The sequence below is a fragment of the Apteryx mantelli genome, chromosome 2 (genome assembly GCF_036417845.1).
Source record: "Apteryx mantelli isolate bAptMan1 chromosome 2, bAptMan1.hap1, whole genome shotgun sequence".
NCBI classification, from domain to species: Eukaryota; Metazoa; Chordata; class Aves; order Apterygiformes; family Apterygidae; genus Apteryx; species Apteryx mantelli.
This window is the reverse complement of record NC_089979.1, coordinates 101,073,320-101,091,358: the sequence shown is the minus strand read 5'-3', so window position 1 is coordinate 101,091,358 and position 18,039 is coordinate 101,073,320. Positions and strand designations below refer to the sequence as shown.

Below are 18,039 nucleotides of genomic sequence, written 5' to 3'. Positions count from 1 at the left end.
AATCCAGCATAAAGTTTCCCAAATAGTGCTGCAAATCTTAAGATAAGAAATACTCTGAAATAAGGTAAGAAATAACAAACTCTGAAAACAGGGTAAGAAATACTCTAGAAATGCCCTGTTCCACTGAGTTTACTAATTGCTGAGCCAGTCAGCTGCTCACACTGCTTTTCTTTTCACACATACAAGCCCAGAAGATATTGAAGCATCCAGGAAAAAAAGGTATCCAGGTTGCATATGCATCATGCCTAAAATCAAGTCATAATTATAAACACTGAAAATTAGCACTGCAGCTCAAGGAAAGCATTATAACATCCCCTAGTCCCCAAGCATTTCTTCCTATCCCCACAATGCTTCCTGCTTTGTAATAACACTGCTTTGGGTTAAAACTAATTTAGCAAAAAATGAGCTGTAATCCAGAGTAATTTGAAAACCAGTTCACAAGGAAGTAAATCCAGGTCTAAGGAAGTAAAAGAATAGCAGGGTAAAGAGGGCGAAAGACTGTTTCCTTCAGCAGCAGTGGCAGATTGATGTGCTCACCAAGTTACAATCTAACTCTTAAATCTTGAGACTTGCCATTGCTGTTTCATTAAATCTCACAGGCTTGTTACTTGTTAATTATTTCTTAAATTTTCTCCAGCTGTTTGTTTCTCCATCTTGATTTGAAAAGCTCTTTAGCAGTTGCTGTGGAGCAGGAACATCCTGAACTACTTTGTAACAGCACAAGGGAGGAATTATTAGCCTGATACCTGGTAGACTTCAGGCCCTGAGACGCCTTCACTATTGGAAATCTTCATCAGCTATTCTCATATAAATTCAACCATTTAATATTTTCCAGAAATTGGAAGCACATCAACTGTATGAATTCTTGCTTCCCCAAAACATCTAGCTAGTTCAGGGATGAGGAATAATTCTTACTTGAATATTCTAGAAAGGGACAAAAGAGGAACCTTCCAGATAGAAGCCTATCTTAAGGTGTCACAGCAAAAGTTAGCTAGCAATGTGAAAACATCCAGAATATTTACATTTTAGATAAAGCCCCTAAAAATAAAAATAAAATAACCAGTGTGTCAGCTAGTATAGGTGATTGGTATTCTGTGAGGAAGGACAGTATATAGAGAGAACTATAACTTACAGAAGAACAAAACCTGAACATTTTCTTTAATGGCAGATGTTACACCACAGAGCAACTTCACCAAGCACCAAAAATACCAAGCATGCTCAGAAAAGAAATAAATGAAGACATCATTTAAAAATTTAGCTAAATATAAAATGATAAAAATGTTATGAATGTATTTTTGTTCAATCAATATTAAATTATTTCTTTAGTAACACAGGAAACTCTTTGGGGCTACCATATTGTCTTAAACCACTTAATCCAAAACAATATTTAAGTTGACACCAAGAAAATCAAGTATGAAGTTCAACGTTTTTGTGCATCTCATGATAGGCCAAAATAGAGCCTGCCAACTCATTCAGCTTTCAGATCAACTGCTTATCAAACTCACACCCTTAGCAAACCATTTCTTAACATTGGCTTACATGGGAAGTATCAACTAACCTTTTTGTATACACTAGGAAACATGCAGTATTTTTTTTTTTTTTTGAAGAGTTTTGAATTCCAATTCATCATTAGTAGCTAGAGAAACACTGCCAGCTGAAAAAGCATTTTTAAGACCTTCTCTTCAACTGGAAACTTAAGACTTACAATTACCTCCCTGTGAGGCTTCCACCAAAACAGGAGACCACCCATCAAAATACCTAAGCTAAATTGTCATGGTATGACACATAAATACTTAGCTTCAAATTACTTTGATAGAAAATTAATACGGACAAACTTATAAGTAGCAGCTCTCTATTTCAGATTATTTCAGCTCATTATTTCAGATTCTGCAATAATTACAAGCTGAGTAGCCAGCAGTACAGTATTTTAATATTCTGTGACCCAGCTATATATTTATAAGTCTTTGAAAAAAATGTCAATGACCCATGAACATTACCACAACAAATAGAAATTTGGATGTAACAAGATGTATTATATTACATGTAATTTACAAATTCTTGTTAATATGCTAAAAAAACAGAGCAAACCCAGTTAGGCAAATCAGAGAGACAAAATTAATATGCCATTAGCAACAAATGAAAAATAGTTAAAAGACACCTTAAGACAACCTATCCTTTAACTTACGATGTGCTCATTTCATGACTTGAAACAACCTCTCTTCTACCAATTACCTTTTTGATGACAAGGAAGTTCTTGAAATGCTACAGTAGAGAAACAGCAGAGAATTCAGGTAAAAAAAAAAAGGGAGTGAAAGCATATGTATCAACACTTAAGAATGCACCAAACTTGCATTAACATCTTATTTCTTAATAACAATGAGGTACTTAAAATCATATTGTTCGTTCAGAAAAGCAGGAGAATATTATTACAAACACACTGTTATTCAAAAGCAGGTAAGCTTTTCCTTTCTGGAATATTACAGTGTAGAATACCTGTCCACCAAAGAAAGGAGGTCATAACTAAATATCCAACAGTGGAATTTGAAGAAAGTCTGACCAGACAGTCCCTTTATTAATTTTCACCTGCAATCCTTCTGCCCAAGAAGCTGTCACAGTTCTGAAGAAATAAGCCTCAATTTTCTAAATGAGGTATCTGGTTTAATTTTAATGGAGAAAATATTAGTTTGAAGAGAGTAGATTGGAGCTTCTTTCATTGCTTTTCCTCACAGTATTTGGAAAGCAACTGAACTAGATTATAGCACTCCCTAATTAGATTGGCTTACGTACTTTACATGTATGAACAATACGTTAATCTTATCTATATCTTGTTTGCAGTCTGCTTTCCCGCTATTCTTTTTAGCTTTTCAAGAGAAGAACAACATGAGATACTATACCTAAAAATAGCCACTTTATGAGCTAATTATCTCTTCTATGAGCAGATAGCAAATCATTCCTGTCTTATAAAAGAATATTCAGTAAACCCATATTTAGAAGTTTATAAGCAAACTATGGAAGCTTTGTGTTGGGGAGAAGAAACACAACCAGCTACTTATAAATGCAAGCAAAGTGGTTTAACTTGCAGCAGTGTGTTCATCTAAAAAAATACCCTGTAGCAGCAGCTGGCTGCTTCTTTATAATTTAAAAAGACCAGCTGCAGTAGGAGCAAGCAGCACATTGAAAAATATCTTTGGAAAAGTTGATGCTTAGAAATAAATTACAGTGCATCTTCAAGCAGCCCTTGCCACAATAAAACACAAGTTATCTTGCCCTGTGAAAAACAGAACCAGGAAGCCTGATGTCCCATATATTTCTGTCACCAGCAATAACCTCAATACCTTGCCACTGTCCATTATGAGCTCTCCTTTCTCCCTCAACGTTCAAAACCTCCATTCCCCACATGAGATTATTACATCTTTCCTATGTCTCTTAATTACCAACTCAGCAAGAAGCATCACATGCTATGACTTGTTCCAAGGTTCACATGTGCCATCTGGTCAGTGAAGAAATGGCTCACTGGTCAACTGGCTGGCCAAAAGAGAACAGGCAACTGCTGAGCTCCCCCCACAGCCTCCATCAGGAGCATTAATTTGTGTCTCTTGTGCCTCAGCACTCATTTTCTCCAAACTTACAGCAATTTGGTATTTTGGGGACTTCCCTCCCTCCCCCAGCAAGTGTGACTAAAAATAGCCTATGAGCTATTTGGGGTGGGGGGGGGAGCATGGACAGGGACAGACATGGAGGGTGATGGAAGACTGAAGGTGGACGGAGCAATCATATCAACCCAGTTTTCTCAGGAGACCAAACTGAATATAAAGGTGTCAAATGGCAACCTCTCTACTCCTGACAAAGCAATTCTGATGTTTTACTGGGGCAAGGATTCACCTAACCACTATGCTATTAGCTTTTACAACACAGACAGTAACAGCACGATGTTGCCATATTGGACATATGATACCAGTCTTTCAGCAGAGAAGCTGCAGGCAAAGAACAGACCCTAGCCGATGATGGTACAGCTAAGAAAATGCCCCTTCCGTTACTTGAAAACCATACATTTGATTCAAACAGATGTAGTCAAAGTGAGTGGCTACAAATATTTCATATATCCTTCAAATTTTTCATATATTACATTTTTTCTTTAGTTCTTCTCATAGCTGGAAGAACCATGTAGAAAAGAAAATGTTTATTGCTCTATTCAGATTTCTTTGTGAAGTTGTACAGAAAACAGCATTTTCTCCACAAATTTTCACTTACAATAGATTTTCAGACACAAACAATTTTAAGACGGCTAGAGGCCTCTTAAAATTCTTCTAGTCTATATACAGTTGATTTCATAAGTTTCAAGCTTTTCTGCTAATGTTCCTCCATAAGCATTCAAACTGTTCATAAATAAATTCTTTCCCTCTTCCACTCCTCATCTGAAACAAACACTCTTTTCAAAAAGGAAGCCAACTCTTCAATAACTACTTGCATAAGACTGGCTAAACTTTTTTCTCCTTGTTCTGACAGTGACTGTTCAGCCCGTGACAAGTTTCACGATCCCAGAACAGCACTGTTCCAGCTGCTGCCACCAAGAACCAAACCGATCCCCCTTTCTGCAGCCAAACTGACTCCAGTCAGATTGGGAATTCCTTAAAAACAGCAGCTGTCACTTAGGCCATTGTGTTCATTTCTGCTTCAATATGGCTGGCCACATAGAGATTTCAATTTATTTCAACCATGCCAGTCATCACTTTTCTGTTAAATAAATATTGTTTCTCTCTTCTGACATATCTTAGCTTGCCTTCCATGTTATGGCTTAATACTTTGTTAAAACAGAAGAGAACTCATTAAGCTGTTCAAAATACACTGAAATACCACTAGTCAATAAAATTAAGTCAAGAACTCATGTACAAAGGAAAATATAAAACATCGTGCCATTTTTGCATACCCTCCAAGTACCAGTAATAGTAAAATGAACTTTTTCAGTAACTTGACTTTGAGGTGGAGTTTTTCCTTTTTCTGAAAAACTCCAGTTACACTACAGCGATGATTTTGAAAAGTTGTTGAGCTTCACTTTCAGATAGCGATGTCTGCAAGACATTTCAAACTAGATGTCAAAAACCCCACAAAGTTACTAGGAATTTTTATTATTTTGGCTTGTTCCAAATACATTTATCCTCTCCCACCCCTGAAAAATTACCACATCCTTCTGAATAAAAATTAATGATACACCCAACCACCCATTACATACTCGGGCAAAAGGAAGAAATGGAGAAATCACAAATGACAGAAAACCATAAAGCTGGTATGCTGCAACAGTAATCAATGTGAGCTCTTTTAAACTAGCAATTAGCCAGCATGGGTTAGGAGTGATGGATACCACAGCAAACACAGGCCCTTAGAATAATGTGAAATTTTTCTGTGGACCAGACACAAGAAATAGGTTGTACAGATCATCCCTACAGACAGAAGTTATAGCAAATCACCATCTTATTAGCTTCTACAACAAAACATGGCTTGATTATTATGAGAAAGTTGTTTTCAAATATTTTTACAGCCTCACAGTTGAAAATTTAGCTACAAGGAATCTCAAAGCCAAAATTTTGATTTGGAGATCAGTCCCTGACTTGCACACTATCAAAGTCTGGGCTCTTCTACACAGAAGCATCAATAAAGAAAGCCTATTCACTTTTAAAACCATCCCATTTTGGTTTCTTCATTTAAAAACCCTACAGTGATCCAACCTAGTGGAGTAATACAAGTGACCACAACTCAGTCTTATCCCCCAAGCTGTGGATGACACATGATGTACAGAAAATAGAAGGCATGGTTTTCCTGGCAGAAGTTGAGACGTTTTATAAAGTTTTTCAAAACAGTGAAGTGTGGTTAAAAAAAATTGTAGGCATTTTTCAAGTATACGTAATGCACATGAAATGTAGAGAAACTATTGTTTCAGCCTAAAAAGTTCTTACTCTGTCAAAAAAAAAAAGAGGAGGTGAGGAAAAGTCAAAACAGTCCAAAACAGCATGAAAAAGCTTTGAGATAATCCAGAGAAAGAAAATAAAATATTATTGCACTTCTATAAATCAGATCACAGCTGAGATTGGAACAATCCATTTCTTGCACACAACAGATTTCAAGCATTAACTGGTTGCAGAAAAGTGATTAGTTTTCCTGGATATGGAAAAGCAAAATAAAAGATGTGATTCAACAACTCTACAAAATCCAAAAGGGACTAAAAGAAAGAAACCTGAGGGAGGAAAGAAAATAAATTACTTCTAGAAATAAGGGTTTTGGTTTTCTGGTTTTTATGGGGTTTCTTTTTTTAAAGATTTAACAAAGTCAGTATACAAGATGACTTTGTTTCTTTTAGGTATTGGTCATCTTACATTTTTGAAAACTTACTTCTGCAGATATGATTTAGAACTGTAATGCAAAATTGGATATATACCCTGATGAACACATTCTAATAAAGAGAAAGGTTTTATGCTGGACCTGCACACACAAGGTATGTCTTGATTTAGTGTTTTAACTGGGTCTGGTTATTCACTAGATTCCTTTCTGAAACTGTCCATAATTTTTTTTCCCTTAACATCCTTATTTCCTTTGATGAGATAACAGCATAGCAGAATAATGGAAATAGTATTATGAAATAGTACTTGAATGTCTAATACCCCCCCCCCAAAAAAAGTGTCCTTCATCTTTTAGCAAGCATACCATATGCCTTTTGAATGTATAAGGTAAGACTTTTCACATGCTTTTGTCAGAGTAGCTCTGCTTCTGCGGTACCGCAGGGAGGTATTTTTCTTCCAACTGTACTTTTATATGACTTTATGGATTATTTAATGTTTTCTGCACTAGTCTGTTAGAGCTGCTGGAACTACTGGATAGTCAAGTAACCAAGTTTTGCCTGACTAACATTTTGTACAACAAAATAGTATTTCAAATACAAGTATACAAATGACCTTACACTTGATGAAATGTTAACACAGTTCCTAGCAATTGAATGAATCTATTCATAGCTGAACATCAAATACAGACTTTAAAGCATGTTAAACCTATAATGAACGCTAGTTTTCCTAAAGCTATGCTACCAATACTTCTTATGCTTTCAACCTGTCAGAATTAGTTTGAAGGCTAAATAATTGACCATTTAGTTCTGGAACTCTGCACAGCAGGAACAGTACCTAAGACTGATGTTGATCCATACCCTTTGAAAACATTTCAATCCAACTTTCATAAAAATAAAAGCAGCGATGCCAGAAGTTAAAACTGATTTGAAGCTCAAAAAACATTTCTGAGAAGTATGCCATCTAACATTTCAGCAGCTGGTCCATTCTGTTCTGCTGCAGAAGTGAACTTTGGCTTTTACAATGAAGGAAGAATTCTTACGCACCTTTCCTGCCACATTATTCTCCTAATTCACTTCAATGCCCACACAAACCACAGCAGCAGTTGCAAAAGAAACACCACCACTGAGCAGATGGGAGTTTTTTCCCCACAGATAGCTTACACTCCATTTCCAGAATGCTATCAGCCAACAGACTGCTCTTTAAAGAGGCCAGATACTTTAGACTGATTAAAGATAAGTTTCAGGCAACTGCAAGCTTAATGTGCTGTATTTTTTCATCCTACCTACATGCAACTCCTTCTGTATAAGATCTGGTAAAACAGAAAGTGCCTAAAAAGGGAGCAAGGTGCAAGTTGTGGTAAAAACCTAAAGGCCTTGGAAGTTTGGAGCACAACAAAGGATTTACCATATTTTTAACATGCAGTAAGACTCCTGAAGGTGGTGCTGTGCTTTCTTACTCCAAAAAGATATTGAGCCGCACAACTTAGTATTTCTGAGACTCTCAGTTCAAGAAATTCTCCACAAAAATCAAATATTTAGAAATGTCAGCCTGGAAAAGGACTTCCATTTTATAGCCTTTCTTTGAGGACAAAAAGGACTTTCAGTGACAGGGTCCATTTTGCTTGAAAGATTTATTTCAAACAAGCATATTTTAATTGCATTACCTCTGTTGCACTCTACAAAGCTTAATATTTGTAGCATGATAGGTATATATGTGCACTATCTTCAAAATTTGAAAACTGAAAATGATGTAGGTTTACTACACTACTAAAATATAGATGCTTACATTCCTAAACTTCTGATTTGTGAGCCCTGAAGAAAAAAAAATGCAAAATTTTGCAATATATCGGAAAAGAATTAAATGAAGTCAGACATTGTTTGCATGTTTTTTTAGATAGTTTAGGTATACCAGTTATTCTAAATATCTCTTTGGAACAAGACTGTTCTGGTATGCTATCTTTAGCCATTTTCAAAGATATCAGACTACCATTACTCACATGATACTACAGACATTAGAGTTTAAAACCACAAAATGGTCTAAATAAGATAAATGCTCTTGAAATGCATCCTTAACTTCTTTATGACAGTCACTATCTCACAAAATGGATATTCAAAGAAGTATTCCAATCAGCACAAATTGAAATATTTTCTTCCAGAAATATTTTCTAGAAACAATAGTCAAAGTTGAGTTTTCCATTTAGAATTAAGATTCAGCTTCTATGTTTGAAAGTGTATCAAACCCAATTAGTCTGAGTACACAATGAACTGAAAAGTAAATAAATCCATTAGTTTAACTTAAATGAGTCCTTAAAGATATTTTAAAAAAAAAGGACCTGTCACTGAATGTTCTCTCTTCAATGGATTTAATGCAGAAGTGTCAGAAGCAGAATATACAGAAATTATCCCAGGTTGTTCTTAATGCTAAATTATTCTTAATAGTAATCAAACTGATGAATGTCACAGAAAGAGTGAAAGCACAACTGACCAATCACTTTTCATCTACAACTAATTTGCATTTGCACCATCTTAAGATTCAGAAATCTTTTTTTTTTTTTTTTTTTTTTTTAAAGGAGCAAGACAGATGGACAGACACACACAAGCATTACCTAGAAAAGTTAAGAAGTAACCACATGAAATTACAACAGCTTGTCACCCACTTCTGGCAGAGGTGGGAGAAGGCTTTATGCTTGGTCCTAATTCTTGTCCTAGCCCTGGCTGCCACTGTGGAACTCATTTTAGAATACTGCTGTGGAGACATCCGATTAAGACCAGTGAGAGATACCTCATTCACTTTATAGAGGTCCATGGTCATTAGGTTAATTTTTTCTTCTTAAGCAAGTCAGCTCCTTTATTTCAATATTTAATGGGTGCCTCCAAACCTTTTTCCTGCTGACAACTGATTCCAACCCATTACCAATATCCCTCACAGACCCTCCAAAGAACTAAAACGTTTCCTGCTCCCTCTCCCCAAAAGAATCCTGGTGTTATCACTTCCTTTCTAATTTTCAATGTAATTCTGATTATCATTCACAATTTGCACTAAAGCATTGCTAGCATACAGAGTACAGGTGTAAATGGCATGGAGAAAGATATGATAATGGCGACTTATGATTATAGGAAAGTAATCAGATTAGGTTCCAAAATTCTGCAGTCTCTGTTCATCTCAACCAAGCTGCACCTGTAGAATGAAGACAGTATTTCCATCTCCTGTAGAACTACTTAATATAATGTATTTATGCACTGTGATATTATCATAAATAATTTCTGAGGCTGATAAGAAGCAGCAGCTGAAGCTCTGGACTCTATCCTGACGTGCTGTTAAAAAAAAGTCAAAGATCATGTATACCCTGCTGCTTGCCCTGACAAGTTTTCATAGGCAATTTGGATGGGGAATATTGTGCCAATTCAATTATTCCACATAACTGTGATGATAAATTTTGTCATATGACTTCAGTCACAAATCAGAATTCTCTCACATGAAGAGCTATTGGAACTTAATACAAAATTAGTACCACATCCTGTTACAAAGATATACTACTTGCAAGAAAAATGGTAAGAGTTAATCTACAGTAAGAAATCTCACAGAAAAATTCCCAGGGATTCTACCATTTGTGCAGCTTAACCAACACTAACACTAATGGAAATAAAGTAGACTTTCCAAAACATTTACCAGCGTTAATTACACCGCCTTACAATTTATAAGCCAAGTTTTAAAAAGAAAGACTAGTGCTGTGGAACAAAAGAGCAATTCACACATTCCACCTCCAAAGGAAGCTAATACACTTTCAACTAAACAGCAGAACACTGAACTGATCTTTTTGATAAATTTTCTAACAGAGTAAAGGTTCCAAAAGTTGATATTAGCATGGCACAGGAGGAAAAAAAGGAAAAAAAAAAAGTGCAAAACCTCTTCCCTCCTGCATTTGGAACAAACTTCAGAGCAGCTGTACTTCAGTTGGTCCTACAGTCTGAACTTCCATAGCAACAAACTGTTGCTTCATACTGTTCTTCACTAACAGTACAGTACACTAACACTTCACTAGTCACTGGACATCAGTTTTGTATCATGTCACTATACATTAGTCTTCACTAACGTCACAGTAACACTGTTACTAATAGTAATGGGATTCTTCTGCAAATGTAATAAATGCAAAAAGTTTAAGGGACATCTTATCATGCAGAACAGTAGTCTATACAATAGACAATAGGGGGGGAAAAGAGGGGGGAAAAGAGGGGGGAAAAGAGGGGGGAAAAGAGGGGGGAAAAGAGGGGGGAAAAGAGGGGGGAAAAGAGGGGGGAAAAGAGGGGGGAAAAGAGGGGGGAAAAGAGGGGGGAAAAGAGGGGGGAAAAGAGGGGGGAAAAGAGGGGGGAAAAGAGGGGGGAAAAGAGGGGGGAAAAGAGGGGGGAAAAGAGGGGGGAAAAGAGGGGGGAAAAGAGGGGGGAAAAGAGGGGGGAAAAGAGGGGGGAAAAGAGGGGGGAAAAGAGGGGGGAAAAGAGGGGGGAAAAGAGGGGGGAAAAGAGGGGGGAAAAGAGGGGGGAAAAGAGGGGGGAAAAGAGGGGGGAAAAGAGGGGGGAAAAGAGGGGGGAAAAGAGGGGGGAAAAGAGGGGGGAAAAGAGGGGGGAAAAGAGGGGGGAAAAGAGGGGGGAAAAGAGGGGGGAAAAGAGGGGGGAAAAGAGGGGGGAAAAGAGGGGGGAAAAGAGGGGGGAAAAGAGGGGGGAAAAGAGGGGGGAAAAGAGGGGGGAAAAGAGGGGGGAAAAGAGGGGGGAAAAGAGGGGGGAAAAGAGGGGGGAAAAGAGGGGGGAAAAGAGGGGGGAAAAGAGGGGGGAAAAGAGGGGGGAAAAGAGGGGGGAAAAGAGGGGGGAAAAGAGGGGGGAAAAGAGGGGGGAAAAGAGGGGGGAAAAGAGGGGGGAAAAGAGGGGGGAAAAGAGGGGGGAAAAGAGGGGGGAAAAGAGGGGGGAAAAGAGGGGGGAAAAGAGGGGGGAAAAGAGGGGGGAAAAGAGGGGGGAAAAGAGGGGGGAAAAGAGGGGGGAAAAGAGGGGGGAAAAGAGGGGGGAAAAGAGGGGGGAAAAGAGGGGGGAAAAGAGGGGGGAAAAGAGGGGGGAAAAGAGGGGGGAAAAGAGGGGGGAAAAGAGGGGGGAAAAGAGGGGGGAAAAGAGGGGGGAAAAGAGGGGGGAAAAGAGGGGGGAAAAGAGGGGGGAAAAAAACCCCCCCACACACACACAGACACACCCTGGCAAAAAAATAAAGTTCTGAAGGCCTTTCACAATCAAGTCCCATACCACCATTATCTAGCACTTAAAGGCAGAGGGAGGGGGAGTAGGGTTAATGCCTGAAAACTAACCTCTGGGTAACAGAAGCATGGGTGGGAAGTGATACCAAGCAAAATAATCAACAGGAACCACCTTGTTAAGGGAACCTTTTCTTAACCAACCAGGTTTCCATGCACATCTCCTTTCAGCAACAACTGAGGCTGTCAGCCAAAGAAATCTTTTTACATTTACTGCTCAGTTCCATTGAACCTTCAGACAAAGATACAAGAAATCAAAGACATATTTCCCTTAAGAAACTATAAACTGTCATTCAGTAACCTGTGTAGCCCAGGGTTTTAGAATTTAAGTTAATACTCTTTAGTAGATTATAATCAGCCCTTTATATGAACCTGATGTTAAGAACGCCTCAAGGAGTTGGGAGTTATTATAACAGTACATATGCAAGATATTTATGCAATGTTCAAAGTCACAAGCTTCTAGTTTAACTGAAAGTGAATGTCTCTTAAGAACCTCTGTATTTCATAGAGTAAAGCAGTATTCAAGCAATCAAAAAATGAATAATAGAGCAGTTAGCAAGCTTTTTAATACATTAGCTAAAAGTATATCAATTCCATTGATTTTTATGATGCGTTTTTTTCACATAATGGACTAAGCTTGCTAGAAAGATTCTAAAAGGGAAAAAAGGCTTTGCTAGAATTAGCAGAAGATGGTGTCAAAATGCTTTTATGACAAGGATACAGTTAAAATGTTTTATTTTGGGCAATTAAATTTAGAATACTACTATCAAGAATAGATTTGGTACTAAACTTGAGTAAAGTCCATGATTACAATACTGCAAACATATTTTGCAGATTTCAATTATATTTTGTTTTAAAGAATTTGTTTTATTCCTAGCTAAGAAACAGGAAGCTCAGACTATTAATACATAGTCAAACTTCAACATGACAAAAGGTTAAAATCAGGATGCTTCAAGGATCCATAAAGCAAGTGACACTTAAAGGTACTCATTAACAATCTGGAAAAGAAAGTAGAAAAAGTAACAGCTATATGGGTTAGTCAAGGACAGAAGACCAGAAATGTAACCAACTGGCAGCTAATCAACCATGATGTACAGGCAATACAGCAGCATATGAAACTCAAAGTTGGTAAATATAAAAGGGGTAGTACTGAAAATTAAAAACAGACTTATTAATATGGTCAGCAACATTCTAAATTCACTAGATCTAGTATAAAAGAGGTAGAACTCAAAGACTACCTCTGTTCAATCTGAGAACATAGCTCTTGTAAATTAAAAATGTCCAAGATTCAAGAGGACCAATGACAAGCACTAACAAAAGTGTGATATCTTCATATAAAATTAGTGGCTCATTCTTCATCACTATCTCAAAAAAGGCTGCTGCAGGATTAGATGAAATATCTGAAAAAACCTGCATGAGCAGATTTAGAAATTTGTATTGCTAATATGAAGAAAAGAATTATGAAGCAAGACATGGAAAAATACACAGTTATAGCTAGTCTAAACAAAGTAAACAAAAGGAAAATAATTTCAATAGTCAAAGGATTCAAAGTTGACATGTATGAGTTATAGTTAACAAAAGCCTGGAACAGAATAAGGAACATCACAGTTAAGGATTCAAGTCTACTTCTGTCAAGTATTAGTATGAGATCTGTACTAAGACAGAAGTATTCAACATGTCTCCTGTAACACTTCTCAAAACTATCTGCAACAAGATATTCATCCAGATGAACTCTGAATAAGCTCCACTGTGACAATTCCAATGTTCAAGTGACTGTGTTGGCCAAAACTCAAACTGAACTAAAATGGAACTACTGGGGGAAGGGGGCGGGGGGGCGGGGAACCACCTTCCAAGCAAACTTTCAAAATCAAGATCCTAAAAAGCAATGCTAGAATGCAAAACATACAATATAACTTGACCTCATTGATAGCATTTCAGACTTCCAGGTTTTGGCTAATTTAACAAAAATAAAAAAGAAAAACAGAATTATCGTTCAAAGCAAATGATTTATGAGTATGAAAAAGTATTATTCTCAAAAGCACCACTCCAATTTTTAAAGTGAGCTTAAATACATCTTACACACACAAAAAAAGTTTAGTTTTAACTTTTAGGTGAGGGCTTTTCATTGTAGGCACTCAAGGCTCCCAATACAGTCAAACCTACATCTAGAGATAGTTTCTGTACTTCCACACAGAAGATCTTTAAAGAAACAGACTGAGGAAGATGGTGAAACTGAGGACCATGCTGTGTTGGTCCTGTAAATCAAACTTCAACCTGCCAGGTGGATAGTCTGACACTTACCACATGCACTGAAGTCACGCAAAATATAAAATGCAAAATCTTTCAAGAATCCTTTGTCTCATGAACTAAACCTAATGTAATTTAAATTACATTCAGTTGATTTAAGTATTTCGAAGTACCCTATTTTTAGATGAGTGTCCTTGGAAAACTACTTTTTGTTCTTATCTCAAAGACTATCATAGAAATAGCATGCTGTTTGAAGAAAAAAAGGTATCTAACAACTTGACAGCTAATACGCAGCTTTACGATGTGCGTGCAACAAAGAAAGGACAGAACCAAAGACAAGGAAGTTCTTCCAGAAACAAAACAGCAGGATTCTGTTTTGCCAAAACAGCAATTTGGCTTTGAAATTTATACTGAAGTACCTCCATTCTTTCGACGTATATCCGATTCCTGGATGTGTTTTAACAAATCCAGTTTGAGATGATAAGGATAACGGGGGGGGGGAGTGTAGGAGAAGGGTGTGTGTGTGCAAGTTTTTTTTTATAAAAAAGTGGAACTGCACCACCTCACCATCGGGCTATGCAATGACTGTCACATGGTATTTTTAAAACATTTCCATGATTTTCATTTGTGTCTTTGAATTGCACTGTTCCAAATTAAGGAATAAAGTATCTTCATTCACACAGTTTACAATTCTGAAAAGCCAGAGAGCATCCAATAATAGTTGAAGCATTATCATTATCCCCTTCATCCCAAGGGTGGCTCGTATGTGGTGCCCTTACCAGGTACCATTATGTATCATTTCCTGATGACAACCATGCTGCCACAATCTCCCTATCTACAGTCATTTGAGAAATATTCCTCTCTGATTTGCTTTCATGTTTTATAGATAAGCCTGACAAAAAGCAACAAATTCAAATTCAGAGTGCTAGCAATACCACTTATAAAAGGCCAACATGACAGAAGGACACGGACAAAATTCCAAGTCACAGAAAACGATGAAGCTGGCACTGGAAAGTGAAATGCTTTCTCCACTATAAACAACCCTTTGTATTTACAAGAAAAACGAGTTTTGTGGTGTTCCGAGCGTTCAGAGTAGCATGATCTTCACTGCCTTTGCAAAGGAGCTAAGTTAAGAGCAGCAGTGTATAAAAATACACAGTTAGTTACATAGTTTCGGCTTTGCACAGCTGTTAGTTAACGTTCATTCACCGTTCATGTGCTGCTCACATAATTTATATAAACATAAGATGCTGGTTCGATAGCCATAAAAGTTATTTCTCTCAGCAGCTGCTGCACAAAAAAAATCAGTTTCCATTTCAGTATCTCACTCCTGTAAGTGTACAAAGTGACAGGTTCAGGGGACTGCTAAAAACAAGCAGGACCTAAAAACGTGGCCATATTTAATAATAATGCGGGGAGGGGGGTGGCAATGGACACAGCATGACGACTTCTGCTTTCTTGGGGTGGAAGGAGGTACCAGCCCTCTGTTAACACGGGTAAAGACACAGGAGGACTAACTTGCTTCAGGCAGCTACTTGGAACGACAGCCTTAATTTTCCTCAGCTTTATAAATGAATTAAAGGGAAACAAAATAAGCCTGATCCGGATTCCGCCAAATAAGAGTCTAAAATATTTCGCCCCGCGTTACACAACGACCACTAAGTGACCGACCCGGAGGTGACAGCGGGGCCGGGCCAGGGATGCCGCCGCGGGGCTCCCCGCTGCCCCCGACACGCAGCGCCTCCCTCGCCGCCCAGGGCGGCGGCAGGATGCCCCGGCCCCCCCGCCGGCGGGCAGCGGGGAGGCGGCACCTCCCCCCGCCCCCACCGCCCCCAGCCCGGCGCGGCGGCAGCGCTGCTCTTCCCCTTCCTGCATTCCCGGTGAGGCGGGGGGAGGAGGCGAGCCGCGCCGAGCCGAGCCGCCCCGAGCCGCGGGGCAAGGAAAGCGGGACGGGCCGCGGCGCGGCGCCGCCGCCCGCACTCACCTGGCCGCCGTGCCCGACGCCGGGGGCCCCGCCGCCCGCTCCTGCCGCCGGCGGCCCGCGAGCGGAGCCCCGCGGCCTCGGTCCTGCGGGGGGCGGCGGCGACCAGCCGCTCCCACCCGCCGCCGCCGTGGCGCAGCCGGGCAGCCGGTCGCGGGCACCCGGCGCCTCCTCTCTCCGCCTCGCTCCGCAGCCAGGAAGGGAGAACTGCGCCGCCGCCGCCGCCTCAGCCCCCCTCTTCCTGCGCTCGCCGGGCGCGGTACGGCTACGCACAGCCCCGCGAAGCAGCCGCCGCCTCCCTCCGCGCCTTGAGGCCAGCAGCCGCAGTCCCCCAGCGGCGGCGCCTCCGGCCGCCCCTCGCCACTCTCCCGCGCGCCGCAGCCGCCCGAGCCCTCCTCAGCGCCGCGGCTCCATCCTCGGCACGGGGGCGGGGGCAGGAGGCAGGGGGCGGGGCGGGGTGGTTACGGCCGCGGCGCGCGCCCCGCCCCGCTCCGCCGCTCACCCGGATGTGGGAGGCGTGCTGCGCAATGGCTCTGTGGAGCGGGGCGGGTGGGTACCCGGGGCGCGGCTATGAGCCGCGGCCGGGGGGCAGCGCCGGGGCGGGGAGCCTGCCCGGGGCCGGGGAGGGCGCACCGGGCCGGGGGTTGTGGCGCCCAAGTCAGCGAGCGGGAAGTGCGGGCTTTGCCCGCGCAGCCTCTTCCCCGCGGCGGTGCTGCTGGTAGACTACACACACAAGGGCGGGAGCAGTGTGGGTCAAGGCATCCTGAGTGCTGTGGGCCTGCGGCTCCCTTCTCCTCATCCTGTAACTGTACTTTATGCAACACCTGTATTTTTATATATATATATAAATATAAAACGCTTCAGGCTACTAATGCGTTGCTGCAAGCAGGGATTGCAGCTTTGTATAAGGGTTTGTACTTTTTCTGTGTCATCACTGCTGCGCTGGCATCTGCTACACCCACAATTAAACACTCTTCAGAGTCGGTCTGGTCCACGTGAACGCGCAAGAACTGCTTATCTCAGTAGCCCTGCCCAAGCTTTCTGAGGGGTGCTGCCTGAGACAGCCGTTCAGGGACCTTCCAGGGCCACGTATGGCTTCGGCACAGCTTGTGCACCCCTCACATGGCACACCAGTGGCAATCTGAGTACCCACGGCTGAAAGTAAACTCTGCATGGGGTCCTTACAGTGTAATAGGCAGTGTACCTCCTGTTGGCAGTGGCCTCCGAACGATACAGCAGATCACAGACATGAAACCCACTGCAGCATCAAAATGTTAAGACGTGCTCTATAATAGTATTTGTGTACAAAGAGTATTTAATTCAGCTAGAAAATGACTTTGAAAACAAATATATACTGGACATTGGAATTCTGGGAAGTGTTTCACCTTTCCATACTCTCAAATTTAGCTTTTTAAAATTTACAAATCAATGTTTATATGCCCTCTTTAAAAAGTCTAACTAACAAGCAGAAGTTCAGTGGAGAAAATACTGGGTTTTCCTGACAAGTAAATCTTAGTCTTTGAAGTTATGTATAATCATAAAGATGCATTTGTTTATATAAAACAAAAACATGCTGTGCTCATTATAAATATATTTAATAAATTCCTTGGCAGAAACCCTATATTCTAAATACAATTTAAACAATGCAGGGGGAAAAAAGGAAGGTGTGCAGACAAAGTTAAGCAAGTGCTTAACTCATACTGATGCTACAATTTTGTAGCAGAAGGAATTTTACTGACGCTTCTATTTATTTCTCCCTTTTACGATACTGCTATTCAGACACTGGCTGGTTCTAGTCCTTTACCCACCACATGGTTACTGCAGCCACTACCCTTACAATATTTTTATTTTTTCTAGCTGTAAGGTTTATTTTTTCCTGCAGCGCTTTGCATATGCTGGTGCTACTTGCTCTTGCCTCCTCCAAAATAAATGTAGGCCTTTTTTAAAGGTACTTAAGCTTCCCAGTGATTCATTTGGAATGTTTTCTTCTTGAGATGAAGCCAGTGAGTTCAGAATCTTTCTATGCCCCTGCAGATCTGCTGAAGATGAGTGTCTAGTTTGCTAGGCAGAGAGCATATGGAATCCTTTTCCTCAGTGTATTTTGCTGTACACATATTTTGATCACTATGTACTTCCCTATTTTTGGAAGTATTAAGATATTTCAGACCCATCATCTTCAAGTAGGAGAGACT

The 18,039-nt window shown here is 40.3% G+C and overlaps 1 protein-coding gene across 1 annotated transcript in view; it reads right to left on the bottom strand.

Moving 5' to 3' along the window:
* The window catches only part of GALNT1 (polypeptide N-acetylgalactosaminyltransferase 1), a 94,662-nt gene extending 78,401 nt beyond the window's left edge, over positions 1 to 16,261 (bottom strand). The window contains exon 1 of the mRNA XM_067291165.1: positions 15,851 to 16,261. The gene's annotated coding sequence lies outside the window, so the exon portion shown is untranslated. The remainder of the gene's footprint in view (positions 1 to 15,850) is intronic.
* Between the last annotated feature and the right edge of the window lie 1,778 nt (positions 16,262 to 18,039).